The sequence below is a fragment of the Fukomys damarensis genome, unplaced genomic scaffold (assembly GCF_012274545.1).
Source record: "Fukomys damarensis isolate Sample0158 unplaced genomic scaffold, DMR_v1.0_HiC HiC_scaffold_17, whole genome shotgun sequence".
Lineage (NCBI taxonomy): Eukaryota > Metazoa > Chordata > Mammalia > Rodentia > Bathyergidae > Fukomys > Fukomys damarensis.
Window position 1 is genome coordinate 16,759,659 of NW_022900929.1, and position 19,645 is coordinate 16,779,303.

The 19,645-nt window shown below is 47.1% G+C and overlaps 1 protein-coding gene and 1 long non-coding RNA gene across 2 annotated transcripts in view; one reads left to right on the forward strand and one right to left on the reverse strand.

Moving 5' to 3' along the window:
- The window catches only part of Col26a1 (collagen type XXVI alpha 1 chain), a 128,393-nt gene that overhangs the window by 21,806 nt on the left and 86,942 nt on the right, over window positions 1-19,645 (forward strand). The window lies entirely within an intron of this gene.
- On the reverse strand, window positions 3,115-3,936 carry LOC104858661. Its single transcript, XR_779190.1, has 3 exons — window positions 3,860-3,936; window positions 3,333-3,364; window positions 3,115-3,246 (listed from the first exon to the last, which is right to left on the reverse strand). It is a non-coding gene; the product is annotated as an uncharacterized LOC104858661 (long non-coding RNA).

Below are 19,645 nucleotides of genomic sequence, written 5' to 3' on the forward strand. Positions count from 1 at the left end.
TTTCCTTTTAAAAATATTTTGGGATAATTTCCCATGGACCCACATTTTTAACACCTGAGTAATATTCCATTATAAGAAAGTACCACCATTTATTTCCCATACCTTTGACTGATATTTAAGGGTTTCCTAGTTTTTGACTTTACAGACTATGCATCAATGAGTATCACTCTGTGTGTGTATGTGTGTTTGTATGTATGTATGTATGTATGTACGTATGTATGTCTCCACGACCTTTTTTTGTGTGTAACTTTTTATTTTTGGAATAATTTTAAGTTTCTAAAAAAAGATAGAGTTTCTCTATGCCTGTACTTTCCACCTGGCTTCCCCTAAGATGAGCAAACTACATAACCATTGTATGGATACCCAAGCCAGGAAATCAACAGTATTACAGGGAGACCTTCAGATTTTGTCAGCCATCTCCATAATATTCTTTTCCAAGCTGGGCATGGTGGTTCATGTCTGTAATCCCAGCACTTGGGTGGTGGAGGCAGGAGGATCCCTGTGAGTTCAAGGCCACCCTGAACTACATAGCGAGAGGTTGTCTCAAAACAAAACAAAACAAAAAATTCTTTTCCAGTGCTGGATCTGATTTAGGATTTAAGCTGTTCTGCCTCCTCTGGCTCCTCCAGGCTGATGCATTCTCAGTGGTCTCTTGTCTCTGTCTCTTGACCCTTTTGAAAGTGCAGGCCAGAGGCTTTGGAGCGATTCCCGTTTGAGAGGGTCTGACGCTTCCTCACCATCAGAAGGAGACGGTGCATTTTCAGCAAGATGCTAACAAGTGCTGTGGTGCTGTCTGTGGAGCTGCACACAAGATGCAGGGAGGCGGGGCAGCGGGACAGCTCCTGACTGGGGGCGTGGACGTGGGTCACGTGGTCAAGGGGGCGGCTGCCGGTGGCTTCCTCCACTGGTGTGCCATTCCTCTCCCTTTTGTCCTTTGTATGTGCAGTTGTCGCTCAGTGTTCACAGGGACGGACCCGCCTCACGGCTTCCTGCAGACCCCGAAGTGCATGGAGACTCAGGTTCCTCTGTGAAAGGGCTGGGTGTCTGCCCAGGACCTGCACACTTCCTCCGGCGCTACACCAGCTCTGGAAGACCCCCATGCCCAGTGCACACTGGGTATAGATCGGACCACACCCTGGTGTTTTGGGAACGGCCTCCAACAAAGGCCTCTGTGTGTCCAGGGCAGACACAATTAAAAAAAAAATATATATGTATATGTATGGTACCGGGGATCGAACTCAGGACCTTGAGCTTGAGAGGCAGGCGGTGAAACCACTGAGTTAAATCCTGGCCCCCAAAAACACTTTTTCAATAGTTGGTTGGTTGAATCTGAAGGTGCAGAACTGTAGGTGTGGAGAGCTGGCTGTGTGCTGTGGGGAGATATTTTGAAGTTGTACAAATACATTATTTCTCACTTTCACCCACGAATTTTTGCACCCTTCCTGATTCTGGTGTAAACAGTGATTGCTCTGGTGTTTGCTAGATAGTGATTTTCTATTTTCACTGTTCTTTACCAGAACGCTTCTAGCTGGGTCTGTGACAGTGGATGCCTGTAATCCCAGCTCCTCCAGAGGCTGAGGCAGGAGAGATCTGCCTGCCTGGGTAACTTAGTGAGGCCCTGTCTCAGAAAAACAAAACAAAATAAAAACACACTAAAGGACACTGAAAAAGGAAAAAGTAAAGGTAGAGCAGGGTCCGGTATTTAGCTCAGTGGTGCCTACGCCTGCCTAGCAAGTGCAAGGTCCAGAGTTAGATTCCCAGTACCAAAAAACAAACAAACAAAAAAGAGCAGCTGATTACTGAATTGGTCACTTGGGCGGCAGCATTTTCAAATGATAATTGGTTTTCGTGGTTGCCCTCTGCTTTATGAGCTAAGTAGCAGTCTGAACAATGTTTTGGGGCTTGGGTGTGGCTATTTGCTGGCCTTTGGGGAAGGTTTTCTCTCCTCTTGAGGGTTGAGAGTGGAGGAGAGAACGTTCAGGGTGAACATGTGCATTGTGCGTTTGCTACAGAGCTTGCTGGCAGGCGCCTCCATACCTCTAACCTTCACTGTCAAAGCTGTTGTTATTCTTTGTTAAGGAAGGAGAGGCCCATACTCCTCTCTCTCACTGATAACTCATAACTGAGCTAGAATTGGGGTGTACCCCCTCTTATGAGGCTTTGAGGCTGCTGCCTGGGCAGGGGTTATAGTTCGCCACCTGAGTCACCTGGGTTCCATGTGCCTCCTCGTCACTGGTCCCAGTTTTGCTGATCTCAATTTTGCTGGCTTTCCCTCTATGGGGCATCTTATTTGTAGGAGCCCCATCTCTGGTCTCCCTTGGGAGGCTTCACTGTCCACCGGCCCCTGCGTGTCTGCTGTGACATTCCTCAAGGTCACAGAAGGCAGCAGTGGTTCCGGGCATCGCATCTCATGTAAGAATGCCACAAAAAAGGAAGAAAGGGAGTGGAACACAGTTTTCTCCTATCGCAGAAGGCAGTCTTTTCTAGAAATTTTAGTAGCCAGGATTGGTCCTCTGAGCCTCAGTTTCCCCAACTCTAAATGGAGGTGATGGAAAGCTGCCTCATGAGATGGTTGGAAGAGGAAGTGATAGGAAAGTCTTGCATGAGTCTGGTTGTAATTTGGCTGGCACTGAATCGGAAGGGGACTCCAGCGCAGCACAGCGGTCCCAGACAGCTCTGGGTATGCATCAGGCCTGGGCCCACCCTTCCCCAGCAGCCCTGCGCATGCATGTTCCTTTGCTTAGATCCCAGTTGCTCGCCATGTCTGGTCGCATTTCAACCACGGTGTTTACACAGACCCGTTCCGGGCTTTGTCTTTCTTGTCCGTTTTTCTGCCCACTTTTCTGAAGCTGTGTGGGGTCCCATTTTGGCTCTCTCCATTCTTGGAAACGCTCTGGATGCTTTGATTTGTGTTTGCACACAAGCTCTGTGGGGAGAACAGGACAGGGTGCCAGCCCTGCAAGCGGATGGGGGGAACCACCCCCACTGGTGCCCTCTTCTTTCCCAGTCCTGCCATCGCTGTGGTCAGGGTTCAGGCCGCCGCAGCTTTCCTGTGTGCAACACACACACACACACACACACACACACACACACACACGGCGCTTTAGTGTTCTGTGCATGGACTGTTCTAGGATATGGTCATGGCCACTGTTATCCACCATTATTGCTGTTTCCTCTCTGCCTGGTGAATTCTGTCGTAGCCTTGGAGGTCCCAGCAAAGCTTCCTCTTGTGACGTCATTCGCATCCTGCCAGGTAGACAGATGAGTCCTTCAGTTACATCTCTCCGGAACCAGTGGTTGCAGTCCCCTGATGGTAGGGGACATCCATTTACCTTAAATCTTCTGGTGCCTTTCCTGGAAGTACCTGGAAAAGGGAATCATGAACTTGGTAGAGTTTTGCCACTTCCCCACTCCTTCCTGCCTCCCATCCCATCTCTCCCAGCTCCAGGTTTCTGACAGCCTGGGTACTCCCACCGCATGAGGAAGGCCACACCCAGCAGGTCCCTTAGCCAGAGTTGCACCAGAGCTGATGGAAACTCATATTTTCCTGAAGGCTCCTGGACTGTGTTTCATTTAAGCCATCTTTCCATGAGGTGATTTACTGGGGGTCCAGCTAGAAAACAAGGAACTTTTTACTTTCATACTTGTGGCGGTTTGTGAGGCTAGAATTGAAGGGTGAGGGTGGTCCTGTAAGATGTCATCAGACAGGGAGGACCTGGGGCCACAGCCTGATTGTTAGGAGAGAGTAGCTGGGCACAGATACTCAGAATTGGAAGAGTGTATTAGTCAGTTTTCTGTTGCTGTAACAAAATCCTCAAAGCTGAATGAGTTATAAAGAAAAGAGGTACATTTAACTCACAGTTTTGGAGGCTGGAAGTTACACAGCCTTTCATGGGCACTGGTGAAGGTCCTGGTCTGGGAGATGTCACAGTGGCTGGTACCATGGTAAGAAAGTGTCTTAGAGAGACGAATATCGAGGCCAGAAGCCAGAGGTGGGTGGGGCCAGCCTTGCTCTTTTGTGACAGCCTCAATGGTGTGAGAACAACCTGGACCACTGAGAACTGCATCATCATTCCTCCTCATTCATTCATTCATTCCTCCCCCAACCTTGAATAAGGCTCCACCTCTTAAGGGTCTCCACACCTCTCACATCACCACAGCGAGGACCAGTTTTACAGCACATGGACCTTACAAACTGCACCCAAGCCACAGTGAGGACTTTCACAGTGAGGAGTACAGAGCTGTTAAAGCAGAGTCCCCATGGGCAGAGCCACACCCCAGTCTCCTAATAAACCCCAACCCTGAGGCTGGCGCATTGCCCAGTGCCAGACCCTGCCAGGAGGTTTCCACTGGTTTGTCCTGGTTTAACATGATGAGAAGAGAGGGCCTGCTGGTGGCCAAGGGGTGGCAGGTGATGGCACAGGAAGCCACAGCTGAGGGGCCCTGGGTGACGTCTGACTGGGCACTGTCAGAGGAGGGGCTGCCCTCCTGCTGTGTCCATGTGTCCAGAACCCTAACATTGCCTGGTCCTTGGCTGCACCCTCCCTTGGCTGTGGGTGCCCGAGTTGGACCTAGCCGGTCCCTGTCCCTTGGGCCACTCACTTGCAGCATGCAGTGTCCTGGCTTAGAAATATTTCCAAACATGCTGGCCATGTCCCTGGGACGTGGCTCCCTGTGGGCCTTCTCTGGCTTCCTTTGGGAGTTGAGGACAGCAGGACCTGTCCAGCTGGGCTATGTTCCTATGGCTCAGCTGAGGGATGGTGAGTACAGCCTTGCCTAGTTGTGGGAGACATAGTTTTGGAGTGCAAGGAAACCCTCCCTAGGACATTCCTTTTCAGGGAACCGCCAGGCCTCATTTGTTGCTGGATCTTGTAGGTGATGAGAAGGGACAGCTGAGCTTGGCCACAGAGGTGACTGACAGTGAAGCAAGAGGGTCCCAGGGTCTGGCACACCAACCCATGTACTCAGCTGAGGTGTGGCTGAGATGGGCCTTCTGTGGGTTCTGCAGCCCTTGTCCAGGAGCCTCCAGTTACATGTAATCCCTGGAGTCCAGCACAGTGACCACCGGTGACAGGAGGATTCAGGTCACAGCAAGAAGAAACAGTTTTCTGCATTTCTCCAGAGCTAGATTTGGGGATGGTCAAAATCCTTGGGGGTCCCTCTCTTCATAAAGCACTAGAAGGTTAGCATCTTCTCCTTATGTCCTGGTGGGTTTTTTTTTTTCCCCCTTCACTACTGGGGATTGAACCCAGGGCTTTTGCAATGAGCTACCTGCCCAGCACTTTTTATTTATTTATATTTTTGTTTTGTTTTGAGACAAAGTCTTGCTAAGTCACTAAGCTTCCCAGGCCTCTAATTCACAGTCCTCCTGCCTGAGCCTTCTCAGAGTGCTGGGACCAGCATGGACCCCTAAACCTGGCTGCTGGTGACATTTCTAATAACAAGTGTGTAGGTTGAGGGAAAGGAGGCTGTGGGTGTGAAGACATTTGTAGAACAGAATATGGGCACAGGAAAATATATTTTTTCAAAAAGTACCAGAGGCTTCCATGGGCCCCGACCCACCCACACCTCTAGAAGCCCTGTGTTCACCTCTTTCCTGTGCTTATTCATTCACCCACTCAGCTTTTCCAACAACTGTTTATTGAGGGTCTGATGTGGGCCAGGTGGAAATAGATGGTGGAGAATAAGACCAGTTCTTTCTCTTATGGAGTTTTTATTCTAATTTGGAGGAGGAGGTGATCAACAATGGCAAAAATATGAGTAAACAAGAAAAAATACCCTCTAGCAGTGAATACAGAAAATGAAAATAGGGTACTGTAACTGAGCATGATTTTAGAGGAGGTGGGGGAGACCCCTTGAACAATTGACGTTGATGCTGAGCCATAAGTGATGAGAAGATTGGGCCAGGATAGGCCCTGAGGCAGGGAGATCCTGCCTGATGGGGTAGACAGAAGATCATTGGCCAGGAGCACAGCCAGTGAGGAGGAGCTTTATGTTTGGATTTTACTGTGAATGCATCAGGGAGCCATTAAGAGTTTTTACCCCCACGGCTGAAAATTGAACCCAGAGCTTTCTGCATCCTAGGCAAGGGCTCTACCTCTGTAGCCCCATGTGGGCCTTTGAGTAGAGAAGAGAAATGACTCGATTTATTTTTTTTTAATTTAATTTAACCTTTCTGTCTTGTACATTCACATGCAGTTGTATGAAACAGTACAGCAAGAGCCCACTCTTCACCCTGTCCCTCTCCATGGTGACGTCTTGCAAAGCCACAGTGCAGTGTCACCATCTGGATATCGAGTGCCAACATGGATGCAGGAGATTTCCATCACTGCGAGCCCCTCCCCTGCCCCCACCAGCCAGCGCTGCTCTCTTATAGCCACACCCATTGCTGGTAACCTCTACCTGCTCTGGAGCTCCTGGTGACTATTTGGCCTTTTCATAAACTCTTATGCCATGTTTTGCTTGATCTACAAGTAAGTCTGTTCTTTCAGGTTGATTTGGCATCAGGATGTGTGTCTCTCTTCTCCTTCCAAGTACTTCTGTTTTTAGCTGATTTTCTCTGAGTTTCTCCAACCTGACTCCTCCTCTAGTCAGCCACGTTGAATCTCCCTCCTCTTGGCAACTCCTAAGATGTTTTCCACTTCTATGATTTCGTCATTTTTGTTACTTCCCCTCATAATGATATCAAGATAACATTACCTTTTCAAGAATCAAACACACACACACACACTCACACACACTCACAAGAATGTTACAGACATGATATCATAAGATGTATCACCTTGGGGAATGAGGTCTTTTTACTCATCATATTTGGAAATCCATCCAGGTTGTTGGGTGAACTACAAGTATTTTCCTTTTTATTTACTGTGTACTTGTCTGAGGTATGAATGTACCACTTAGATTAACCATTTGATCATTGAAAGACACCTTGAATTGTTTCCACTTTGGGGCTAATATAAATAAGGCTACCATGAAAAATTTATAGGTTTTTATGTGAACATAAGATTTTATTTATCTGGGTAAAGGCCCAAGGGTACGTGTTTTTTTTTTCTTTTTTTATCGGGGATTGAACTCAGGACCTTGTGCTTGTGAGGCAGGCAGTGACACCACTGAGCTAAATCCCAAGCTGGTGTCTTGTTTGTTTTTTAAAGAAACTGCCACACTCTTTTCCAGAGCAGCCTGATTATTTCACATTCCCATCAGCAACATGTGAGAGATCCAGCTTCTTTGCATCTTTGCCAGCATTTGATGTTGATATTATTTTTCATTTAGCTATTTTGGGGTGCTACTTCACTGTGGTTTTCGTTTGCATTTCCCTAATGACTAATAAAGTGGAACATTTTTTTATGTGCTTATTTGCCAATTTATATCCTCTTGGGTGAGATGTACTTTTATGTCTCTTGCCCATTTTCTAATAGAGTTCTTTGTTGTTTCACTGTTGCATTGTGAGTGTTCTTTATGTATTTTAGATACTAGTCTCCACAGGCAGAAATGTATCTTGCAAGTAGTTTATCCCTCCCTGTGGCTTGTCCTCTTGCTTTCCCATCAGTCTTGCAGAGAAGAAATTTTGTTTGATGAAGTCCAATTTATCAGTTTTTTTTCCTTTATGGATCATGCTTTTGGTGTCAAATAGAAGATCTCTTGGCTTAGCCTTAGATCCTGAAGATATTGTGTGGGTTTTTTTCTAGAAATTTTATAGTCTTATGTTTTACATTTAAGTCTGTGACACATTTTGAGTTAATTTTTGCTTGTTTATTTGTTTTTGTACCAGGGATTTAACTGGGGTCCTTGTGCTTGTGAGGGAAGAGGTGGAACCACTGAGCTAAATCCCTGGCCCAATTTTGAGTTAATTTTTGTACAAGGTATGAAGTTTAGGCTGAGGTTAAGTTTTGGTCTGTGGCTAATTGCTCTAGCACCATCTGTTGATAAAGCTATTCTTCCTTTATAAATTGCTTTTTCATCTTTGTCAAAAGTCACTTGAGCACATTTGTGTTGGTGCTGTTCCAAGTTCTCCATTCTGGTGCATTAATTATTTGACTATTGTTTTAACAAAATATAGGCCTGATTATTGTACCTATACAGTGTCTTGAAATCTAGATGATTAGTTCTTCTTACTTTATTTTTCTTTTTGATAATTGTTTTAAGTATTGCTGTACTTTGGATAGGCTCTCCAAAGGCTTGTGTGCAGAAGGCTCAGCCTGCAGTTTGAAAATATTGAAGTGTGGTGGAACCTTTTAGAGGTGGAACCTGATTGAAGGGATTAATGTAGATCTGTCAGCACCCTGATTCCTTCTTTCAAGAGTTGGAGTTGTAAACTTGGTGTGCTAGTGCATGCCTGTAATCCCAGCACTTTGGGAGGCCGAGGCAGGAGGATTGCAAGCTTGAGTCTCACAGCAACACAGCAAGACCTTATCTCAAAATAAAAGATTAAAAGGGCTGAGAGTATAGCTCAATGTGAAGGCCTTGGATTCAGTCCCCAGCACTTACTCCCCTTCCCCTCCTCAAAGGAGTTGGAGTTGCTATAAAAAAAGTGAGCCTGGTCCCTGAGGCCCTCTGTTCCTCTGTGTGGCCGAGCGATTGCTGTCAGATTTGCTTCCATAACCACAAGGCTGTCTGTCACAAGGCCCTCGGCAGTACCTGCAGGGACTGGGCCACTGGATTTTGGGCTTTCTGCTTCCAAAACTGTGAGCTAAACAAATCTCTTTTTAAAATAAATCACCCAGAGTCAGGTATTTTGTTACAGCAACAGAAAACAGATGAAGACAAGCACTATAGTTCCTTTGTCTTTCCAGGCAAAATTTTTGAATAATCAATATGCATCAGGAACCTTGATGAGATTTTCACAGGAACTGCATTAAACCTGTATATGCATTGAGGAAGAATTGATATCTTTATTATGTTGCCTCTTCCAATCTAGGAACTGGCACCTGTTTCCATTTATGCAGTTTTTATTTTGGGGGGGTACTGGGAATCAAACTCAGGACCTTGTGCTTGCCAGGCAGGTGTGGTGCTACAAAGCTACATATCCAGCTTATGAAATTAAAAAAATTGTTTTTCTTTAATCTTTCTTCATTGACTCCTCTGGCTTATAACTTTTAATATACAAGTGTTATGCTTCTTTTGTTAGATATACACCTAGTTATTTAATTAATTTGAGTGATTATAAATGTTTTTTCATAAAAATTATGAAATTTCACTTTTGGATTTGATTTCAAATCTACTTTCCTACAGTATAAAAGTACAATAGATATCTATACATCTACCTCATATTCCATAACCTTTCTGAGCTCACTACTTTTGGGAGGATTTTGTTGTTGTCTTTTTTTTTTTAGATTCTTTCTGATTTTCTATGAAAATAATCATGCTATTTGTTAGTAGGGACAGTTGTATTTCTTCCTTTCTGATCGCTATCATTTTTTTGTTTCTTTTCTTGCTTTTGCTTTGGCTAGAACTTCCAACAGAGATTGAAGAGATGACTTTGTTTTGGGAGGAAAGCATTTCATTGCTAAGTACCTTGTGAACATAAGGTTGTTGCGGGTGTTTTTTTATCTTTTGTGTTTTTGGTACCAGGGATCGAACTTGGGACCTGGCGCTTGTGAGGCAGGAGGCAACACCACTGAGCTAAATCCCTGGCTCAGGTGATTTTTTGTTAGCTGGTTAAGATGGCAGTTATACTGAGTGATTTTCAAATAGTTGAACAAGTTTTCATTTCTGGAGTAAACTCCACTTGGTGATAAGGTATAATTCTTTCCCCATAGCAATGAAGCTTATTTGCTAATATTTTGTTAAGGAGTTTTGTGCCTATATTTATGATAGATATCGGCCTATGGTTTTCTTTTTTAGTACTTTTTTGTCTGGCTTTGGTAGCAGTGTCATATTTGTCACTCAGAAACAAGGAAATAGTCTCCTTTATTTTCTAGAAAGTATGTGTTGGTGTTCGTTCTTTTTTAATATTTGGTGGAATTCTCCAGTGAAATCATCTCACTCTGGATATTACTTTTTGGGGGTTTTTAAACTATAAATTCAATTTCCTTAATAGTTATAAGGCTCTGAGTTGTGGTAATGTTTGTTTTTTTTTTTTTAATGAAGTATAGTGTAATCCCATGAAGCCGCAGTTCAGAGATCATGGCATGTGTCGTTAGCGAATTTTTCCTTAGAAGCTAACTAATAATTGTTCATGGAAACCCCTGCAATTTCAAGGAAGCCACAAATATCCTCCTCAATTGTTTGTTTGGCAGGAAGTTTGCAAGTAGCCAATCTGAGAGCGTTATTCAGTTGTCCTCACTGCTGATTGGCAGCTTCCCTGTAACCCATCTCCCAGATGCACCTACGTTCTTGCCCCATATCACGTTGCTGTACCGTGTGTGCTATCTTGAGTGTTCTCGGTTTTGTTCTTCTAAAGCCCTAAGATCCCCAAGGTGCCACCAAAATGATCTGCCCCTTCTAAGGCTTCATTAATGCAATCTTTTATTAAATTAAATTACATAACTGTGGAAGACTCAGTGAAACTGAGTCTTCAAAACATAGATGAGCAAGTCTTGGGATTGAAGAGATGGAGAGGGGGTGATGGTCTTGAAATAGCCCTGAACACCCAACCTTAGGGATGGGGCTGAAAAAGACTGGCAGTCCTGAGAGGCCAGTTTCAGGATGGAGGGAGGGAGAGAAAAGCTGTCCCCAGTGCCTCTGTGAGGTCCCCTAGGAGCAACCATTGATTTGGCCACGTGGGTCACTGGGCACCCTGGCAAGTAGGGATGTGGACTGAGATGGCGTGGGGGTGGGGAGAGGAATTGAGAGATGAGGCAGTAGAGACCGGAAGAAGAGGAAGAAGAGAAAACTTGTTCAGTAAGTTTTGATCTGGAAGGAACAAAGAGTAGGGCCTTAGCTGAGGGCCTGTGAGTCAGGGAGACTTTTTATTTGTCTTGAAGGCAGGAGATGAGGAAGTGGCCCAGAATAGAGAGACAATGCCTGGAGCAGGGGGGCAAAGGTAGCTGCAGGAGCACATACTGGAGAAGCCTGGGGGTGGTATGCTTGGGAGGGGTAAGGGGAGGCAGCAGTAGGAAGAGGGCCAAGAGTGGGTCCCCTGCACAGCCACCCAACCGATTCCCAGCTGACTCTTGCCGCCAGGTTGTGAGTGCTTCAAAGGGGCAAGACCAAAACATCTTCATCTCTTCCTTCCCAAAGCTTGCTCCAGCGTCTGGCACACTGAGGAGCTCAGCAGTGCCCATGGAATGAAAGCAAAATTTACACACACGCACGCACACACACACACACACACACACACACACACACACACACGAGAGCACCAGTGTAATTTCCCAGTTCTGATTTTTATGTTGGTTTTTTGTAATTGGGTGCATTAGAAGTAGGGGTGAGACTATCACTCAAAACTAATGGTCTCTGACCAACATAAGGTCCCAAGACTGGGCAGGGCATCCAGTGAGTCACCAGCATGGTTCAGACAAGAGCAGGGCTCCCACCTGGTCTGGCGAAGTGCACTGGGGATGTTGGCATTGCCCTGGGTCCTCAACTATCTGTTCAGTTGTTCTTTCAGGGCTCACTGAGCCAGTGCCAGGCACTATTGTGTGGGAAGAACCCAGGTCTCTCCTTACTCCTTGTGTGTGTGTGTGTGTGTGTGTGTGTGTGTGTGTGTGTGTGTATAGGATACATGCTAACTGAAGACTCCCAGTGGTGAAGGGGTTTCCTGGGGAACAACATTTAGTAAGAGACCTGGGGATTAGGACTTTTAAGAATAGCCTGTGAAGCTGGTTGTGGGGTCTCACGCTTGTAATCCTAGCTCTGGCGGGCTGAGGCAGAAGGATCAGAGTTTGAGGAGGACCAGTCTCCTCTCTGCTGGCCAAGTGGCTTCTCCTCTTGTCCTAAGACTCTGAAGCAAAGGAGCTGGACCAAGGCTTCTCAGAACTCACTGAGAACCCAAAGGCAGAGAGGGCAAGCTGGACCTCCCTTCTCTGTGCCTCAGTTTCCCTTTGTTGGCAATGGAAATCTCTCCCTCTCTCCCCTCCAGCTCTGTCATAGAAAACCCCTGGCCTGTGCTGTGTTCCTTGGAGGGGGCTGACAAGCATTACTGATGCTGCTCTTGGCCCCAGCCCCTTGGTCAGCTGGCGGGGGTGAGCCAGGCACAGGGGCCTGATGGATACTGAGGGATGAGTGCCAGGGACGCGGGGGTTGTGTTTCCTCCGCCGGGCTCCCCCTGCCCTTGGCTGCCTCCCCGGCCCCTCCGAGATCTTTGATGGCATTAGAGCCAACCTTTTCCAGATGTGCAAGTGGAGGGGTTCTCCGGAACTCTCCAGGGCTCCTTCTGCCTCCTCCTTCCCCTCTGCCAGACGGGCCCCCTGCCAGGCTGCCTCCCCCTCTGGTTGCCTTGCCTGCTGCTAGGAGAGATGCCCAGCAGGATTTAAAGACTTTCTTAAGACTTAGCCTTTCTTTCCTGCCCCTCCTTCTCCTCCTCCTGCTCAGCCTGCCTGTGGGGTCCTGGAGCTCACCTGGGCTGCGACCTCAGCAGGGGGACCTTATCTAGGCCACGTTCCCTGCCCTGCCACTGCCCTCAGGGCCTGAGCTATAGTGGGAGGGGAGGCTGGGCTGGAAGAGGCTGCCCACTGGGCTGGGGTCCCCGCTGTTCCATCCATTTGGCACCTGGGGGTGACTAACTTGATGCTGGAGGGCCCTGAAGCCCTGCCTCCTGCTTCTGAACTGTGCCGGGAGAGCCCCTCCCCTCCCCACTGGCCTCTGCTATTAACCAGGAGATTAATAATCTTCTGCTTTCCCCTGAAGCCCCCACTCATTTCCTGTTGAGACTCCAGCCTGTCTCGTTACCTCCTGTCCGCTCCTCCACACCGAGGTCCCTGGTGAGGAAGTGGGGGGCCAGGCAGGAGCAGGGGGCAGGCAGGCATGGAGGCCTGGATGGCTCAAGTGCCAAGGACGGAGGGGGCACCAGCTGGAGAGCCGAGGCTTCTGCTTACTTCACTCCAGTGATGTCATCTTACTCCTCCTGGGTGCCATTTCTGCAAATCTTTGCTCATGTGAACTTGTGCCCAGGGCTGTCTTTGGTGACACACGAGATGTGTCTGTGACCTTCCAGGACAGTCACTGAGTGACTGCAGCCTGTGGCCAGGCCCTTGTGCATTATCCAGCAGGTGAGAACCTACCCACTGGTGCTGACTGGGCCACCACACAACCTGAGGAGCCTTAGCTTGATCCCCACTTCCCAAGCAGCAGCCCAGGCAGGTCCCCTCCTCTTCCATCTCTCTCTCTTCTTCCCATCCAGCCACAGGCAGTGTCTCTGTTGATGGAGGATTGAGGGGATCCTCTGTGCACAGCCCTGGGTGGGCTCCCCATGGGAGGGAGGGGCTGTCTATGGAGAGGCAGGAAAACCACATCACATTGTTTATTTTTTAATCTACAGAAGAGAGAAATGAAGCACTGCTGCTTTATAATATATGCAGAGACAGTAAGTAAATAGCATGTGTACACATTAACATCCACAGACCACAGGCGCAGAATTACTTTCTTGATCAGGAGGAAGACCTGGGAAGCTGGGGCAGCTCTGGTCTGTCCAACGTCCACAGTCAAGTCCAGCCTCCTTGCTTGAATTCCAAGACTTTCCCAGCATGGCCTGGGGAGTTGATCTGTGTGCTCTTCACAATGCCTACTCCCCAGATGCACCCATAGCACCTCAAATAACCTCCTAGGCTCTTGAGGCCCTCGCCACTTGCTTGTCTTAGCTCATCAGATGTCACCCACGGATCTCCCAGGAGGAAGCTCCTTTTTTTGTGTGTGGTTCTGGGGATTGAACACAAGGGCTTTGCCCTGAGCTATATCCCAAGCCTTTTTAAAATTTTTTATGTGGAGACAGGGTCTCATTAAGGTGCCCAGGCTGGACTCAAACTTGTGATCCTCTTTCCTCCCCAAGTGCTGGGATCACAAGCTTGATGAAAGCAGCTCTGCTCTGCTCTTCCCTCCTGCAGCTCTCAGTTTCCAGAGTCCTACCCAGCCCTTTAACCCCGACTCTTTCAGAGAGCCACTGTCACCCGGCTAGTACTGCAATTCCCTGCTGCAGTCCCTGGGGGTGAGCACGCTGTCATCCCGGCTTCATTCAGTCCACCAATGGATTACACGCGTGTGAGGTGTGTCATTTTTCTCTTTGTTTGTGTGATTTCTCTTTTTCTTGTTAGACTCTCTTATTCTTATTCATACATGAATATATATGTAATCAAATATATGACAAAGAATATAGTCAGTCGTGAAGTTTGCAGTTGAGCCTGTGGCTTGGTGGAAGAGAAGACATCAGACAAATAATGTGTAGGTGGATGTATAATTTTAAGTGCTTGGAAAATAAGTCTAGGTTCTTTGAGAGAATAGATTGAGGGGACCCAGCTTGCTGGAGAGAGAGAGAGAGAGAGACAGAGAGAGAGAGAGAGAGAGAGGGAGAGGGAGAGAGAGGACTGAGAACAGTTTAGTCATGGAGGGCCTCTTGGAGGAGGAGCCTTTTCCACTGAGCTCTGGGGCCTGCATTGTAGCTGCTTTGAGTTTAGGGCAGAAGAAAGAACACATGTGTAAGCCCTGATGTGGCTGTTGGGGTTCTGAATTGGGGGAGGGATTAGCAGGAAGGTGAGCAAAATGGACAATGCTACATCTTCAAAGTCATCATGGCCATACTGAGGAAGCTGGGAAATATTCCTTAATGGAACCATTAAGTGGATGTGGTGGCACAACCTGTAATCCTAGTACTTTGGGAGGCTGAGGCAGGAGGATTGCAAGTTTGAGCCAAGTCTGGGGAACTCAGCAACTTAATAAGATCTTGTCTCACAAAAAGAAAAATTAAAAAGGGATGGTACATAGCTCAGTGTGAAGGCCTGGATTCAACCTCTGGTACAACCAGAAAAGAAACAAAAACAAAAAAACTTCTCTTAGGGGAATCTGAGAACCGTCATCTGACCCCTCAATTTATCCAGGCGGGAGGCAGTTGAAAGCCAATGAAGGCACCCACATGCTGTTGGGGTGAGGGAAGGATGTTGGTGGCTAGCTCCTCCATTTCCTGATGGTGCAGTGCTGTGCTTACCAGCTGCATGGCCTTCATGTATTCTGTGTTCTTTGCATTCTTGTATATTTTATAATTGGCCTTATAGTTTTTGCAAAAAGAAGGCACTGGAATTTTTATCAAAATTATATTGACTCTATAGATACAATTTTTAGAAGATAGATGCCTTAATAACATTGAGTCTTTTTTTTATCCATGAACATGGTATAACTTGCCACGTATTTAGGTCTTGTTTAATCTTTTTCATCAGTGTGTGGATTTTTGTCGAATTAATCCCTAGCTATTTATATTGGTCTGCTTAGGTTGCTAGAAAAATGCATAGACAAGATGGTTTAAACAGCAGAAATTTATTTTCTCACAACTTTGCAATCTGGAAGTTCAAGATCAACTTTCTGCAGTTCTTTTTCTAAGAGTTCTTCTCCTGGCTTGTGGATAGCTTCTTTCTCCCTGTGTCTTTACACAGCCTTTACTTGAGGTGTTTACAGCTCAAGAGAGAAGCTCTTAGGCATGACTTCTTGGAATAAAACCAAGAAAAATTCTGTACATGTTCACTACAGATGTATTTTTTCCTGAATATTTTCAGTGGAAGTTAGTTGAAGCTGCAGCTATCAACATTGCACATACAGATGCCTGAGTGTATATTCCTTTAATATAGTCTAAGTGAGAAAAATAGAAATCACACAAATCAATGACACAAATCAACAAGGAAAAAGATAAAATCCAGTTGAAAAGGATACAAAACTCAAACAGGACTGCACAAAGGAAATATACAAATGACAAACATAAAAATGAGACTTACCCTTATTTAGTCAACAGGAATTGCAAATAAAAACCATAACAAAAGATTATGATACACACTCAAGAATGACTAAAGAGTAAATGAATGACAGTAGTCAGTGTTGGTGGGGATATGGAGCAACTGGAACTTTCACGTGCTGTTGCTAAGGATGTAAGCAGGTTCACCCAAACGTGTTGGAAAGTTGTTTGTCATATTTACTAAAACTGAATATCTATTCTTTGGCTCATCAATTCTATTACTAGCATATACCACAGAGAAATGAAAACCCATGTTCAAAAACTCTTGTACAATAATGTTCATAGAATCCCTGCTCATCATAGCTCAAAACTGGAAAAATTTAAAAGTCCTCCAACAAGAATATGGGCAAATTCCAAATATTCATGTATCATTTATATAGTGCAATATTCTTTACTAATAAAACAGGACAAATATCACTACATTTAACAACATGGACGAACCCCAGGCATAATGGGTGGGTGAAAGAAGGCAGACAGAAGAGTACATACTGTAGGATTTCTTTTATATGAAGTTCTAGCTCAGGCAAAACTAATCCACGGTGAGAGATGTCAGAATAAAGGTTACCCCGAATTGGCAGGAAAATTTTGGTTTTGTTTTGATACAGTCTTGCTACGTTGTTCAGGTTGGCTTTGAACTCAAAATGTAGCTCAAGCTGGCCTTGAACTTGCAGTGATCCTCCTCCACCAAGCCTGGTTTGGAGGGGGAGTTTTGAAGGAATAGGGATGCAGATGAGCACATAGGTAAAAGTTCACTAAGCTAAACACTATATCTTTTCTACTGCATGTAAATTATATTTTTATAAAAACAAGCCATGGATTCAGTGCTTTCCTGTATAACATATCCCAGTGTGGGTCATATGTTCACATGTGCAGTTCTGTGATTTGTGCTGGTCCCACCCCCTTCCAGCCATATGCTGTGGCAAAGTCCATGGCTGCCTTGTTCCTTTTTATATTCCTGTCGGCTGCACAAAGCAGGCTTTTGGCAAGTATTTGCTGAATGAATGAATGAATAAGAGCTGGGTTATAACCAAGTTCTGTATCAGATGTGTGGGAGGAGAGGGGTGGGAAGAGAGCTTGTCTATTGCCCTGGGAACAGGGGAGCTTCATGGAGGCAGGAACAGTTGAGTAAACCCTGAAAGTTCCTTGGGCTTTTCTCAGGCAGAGTAAAGGAGGAAGGGCATGTGGGCAGAGGAGCCTATGTTGTGTGTGCAAAGGCACAGGGCTGAGATCATCACACCCGGGCATCTTGTGCTATGATGGTGGTGGCAGAAGGAGGGGAGGGTAGAAAGCTCGGCAGTGCCTTAACAGCTGACCTAAAGGATTTGGTCTTTACTGTATGGGAGTCAGGGAAGGTTTGGAGAGTGGGCAGTCACCACACTAGTTCTGCATTTTAGTGAGTTTCCAACTGAGTCCCAAAATCAGGGCTAGGACTTTTTTTTTTTAATGGATGTAGAAAAGTGAAGCTCCTTCCAGATCTCACCTAGGCTGGATGATGAGCTACCACCTCTGAGTCTGTCTTTGCGACCCAGGCAGCACCCAATGGTCTACTAGGCTGAGCTTTGGCCTGCTGTTTGGTGAAGTGGCGCCACCTATTGGCATGCCCAGCCTGGATGTCACAGGCCATCTGCTTCCTTTGCAGCCTTCTGGACCAGAGTGGCACAGCCTGCCCCACAGCCCAGGAATGGGGGTCCGGAAGAGAGCTTTTTGGGGGGCGAGTCCTCCTCTGAGATCAGGAGGTGAGATCAGGACCCTTGTGTGGCTCCTAGGAGAAAAGTGTTTCCTCTGCAGGGAATAAAAATGAATTAGAATGACTGATTGCTGGAACCCATTCTTTATGGGTTTACATCCTACTTCCACTGCCTGCCAGCACTGTACTTGGAGAAAGTTCTTTAACTCTTCATGCCTCAGCTTCCCCATCTGTATGTTGGGGATAACAATGGCATCTACCTGTTAGGGTTGTTCTGCGTCAGCAGGGTGCCTGGACTTTTGTGAATGAGTACACAATAGAAGGCATTACATTATTATTTTTTTAAAATTGTTATTACCACCATCATCCTTTCAGGTATGGACTGAGGCACAAATATCTGGAGCACCTGAGGGTTTCAGGGGTTGGAAGGTGAGGGCTGGCGTGTGGCACTGGCATGGGGAGAGGTGCTGTCCCAGCTGCAGAAGGACTGGTGCACGTAGCTCTCAGCAGCTGGGATGCTCCCCGTGATGGGGAGGGTGCTGACAGGAATGCAAAGCCCAACCTGCAACTTGCCTCCAGCATCTTGGTCTCCATGGTGTCCTCACCCTGCAGACGAGGAGGCAAGTCTGAGTGGTTAACTGTGCAAGTCTGCATAGTGCATTTGGGGCAGAGGCTGAAGGGCGCCTCAGCCCATCCTACAGAGATTAGGGGATGGTCTGCATGCTGCAAGTAATGAACAACACAACCTTTCCCCTGCCCTAGTCATCATCTCCAGATGGATTCTATAGCTTTTCCGATCTTTTAGTGGAAAGAGCCATCTCATTTCAAGAAACTCCCTCTTTTATCTGAATTAAAGTCTCTCTCCTCATGATGCTGGACCCGTAGCAGCAAGGGTGGCTCAGCACCCTGTCTGTCTATTTCTCACTTGCCGGTGATGATGGGGTGGAGTGGCAGGGACAAGCACAGGGAGGAGAGGAGGGGGCCCGTGTGCTGGTGCTGCTATCTGGCCTTGAGGTCCCTGAGTACACTTGTGTGACTCATTAGTCCCCTCTCAGGGCCGATCTTGGGTCTCCCTTGGTGGTGCACACCCAGCTGGGTATCTCCCCCAGCTGCTGGCTGATGCCCTTCCCCTTGGCCTCAGGGGCGCTCCAGGTGGCCCTCCTGTGGAGTCCCTCTTCAGACTTCCAATTTCTGCTTCCTTTTGGGGGCACTGGTGTCCCAACCTGGCTGATATTAGATGCACAATACCATGCCCTGACCAAGGAGGGCAGCTGGCAAGAGTCATTTTTGTGGTCCCCAAACTCCCAGGGGACTGTGTCACTCCTGCCCCAAAGTGCTCTGGGGAGACACCCCAATCTCTCCTGTGTTGGGATGGGGTTTAACACATTCCCCAAGGGATCCCCACTCAGAATATGGTGATTGTCCCTCAGCCCCATGAATTTTCCTTTTTTCTGTGCTCCTGAGGATTGAAACCAGGGCCTTTGCCCCAAGCCTCACCCCAGCCCTTTTTTATTTCTTGTTTTGAGACACAGTCTCATTGGCTGGGCTTGGACTCATGATCTTCCTGCCTCAGCCTCTCAGAGTGCTGGAATCATAGGCGTATGCCACCATGCCTGGCTTGTGCTGTCTTTGTGTAGCCTGGAGGTGACAGGGAGGGTGCAGAGCTGGCTTCCCAGTGGTGGCTTTTCCCGCAGTGCTGTGCTTTACCTCACCCTGGGCTCCTGGGTGTGCCTGTGGTGTGACTCCCAGACTTTAGGACCCAGGACCCAGGAGGTACTGTTATGGGGCGAGGAAGTGTGAGTGTGAGTGAGTTCCTGCTCCTGTGTAAGTATCGAGGAGGTGTTGGTGTGAGTTTGTGAGTGTGCACAGGGGTGTGAGCTGAGAGAACACGTGGGTGAACATGTGTTAGCATTTGCACACGAGTGTGTGTCATGTGACCATGAGTTGTGAGTGCAGGAGTATGTGAGCATTGGAGGGACTGAGTGCGACTCACCACCTGTCCCTGTCCCTCGCTGTAAGGACTGAACCCTCCCCTCCCCCACCACTCGTGACTCCGTCACACCCCCCCCCCCCCCCGCCCCTCC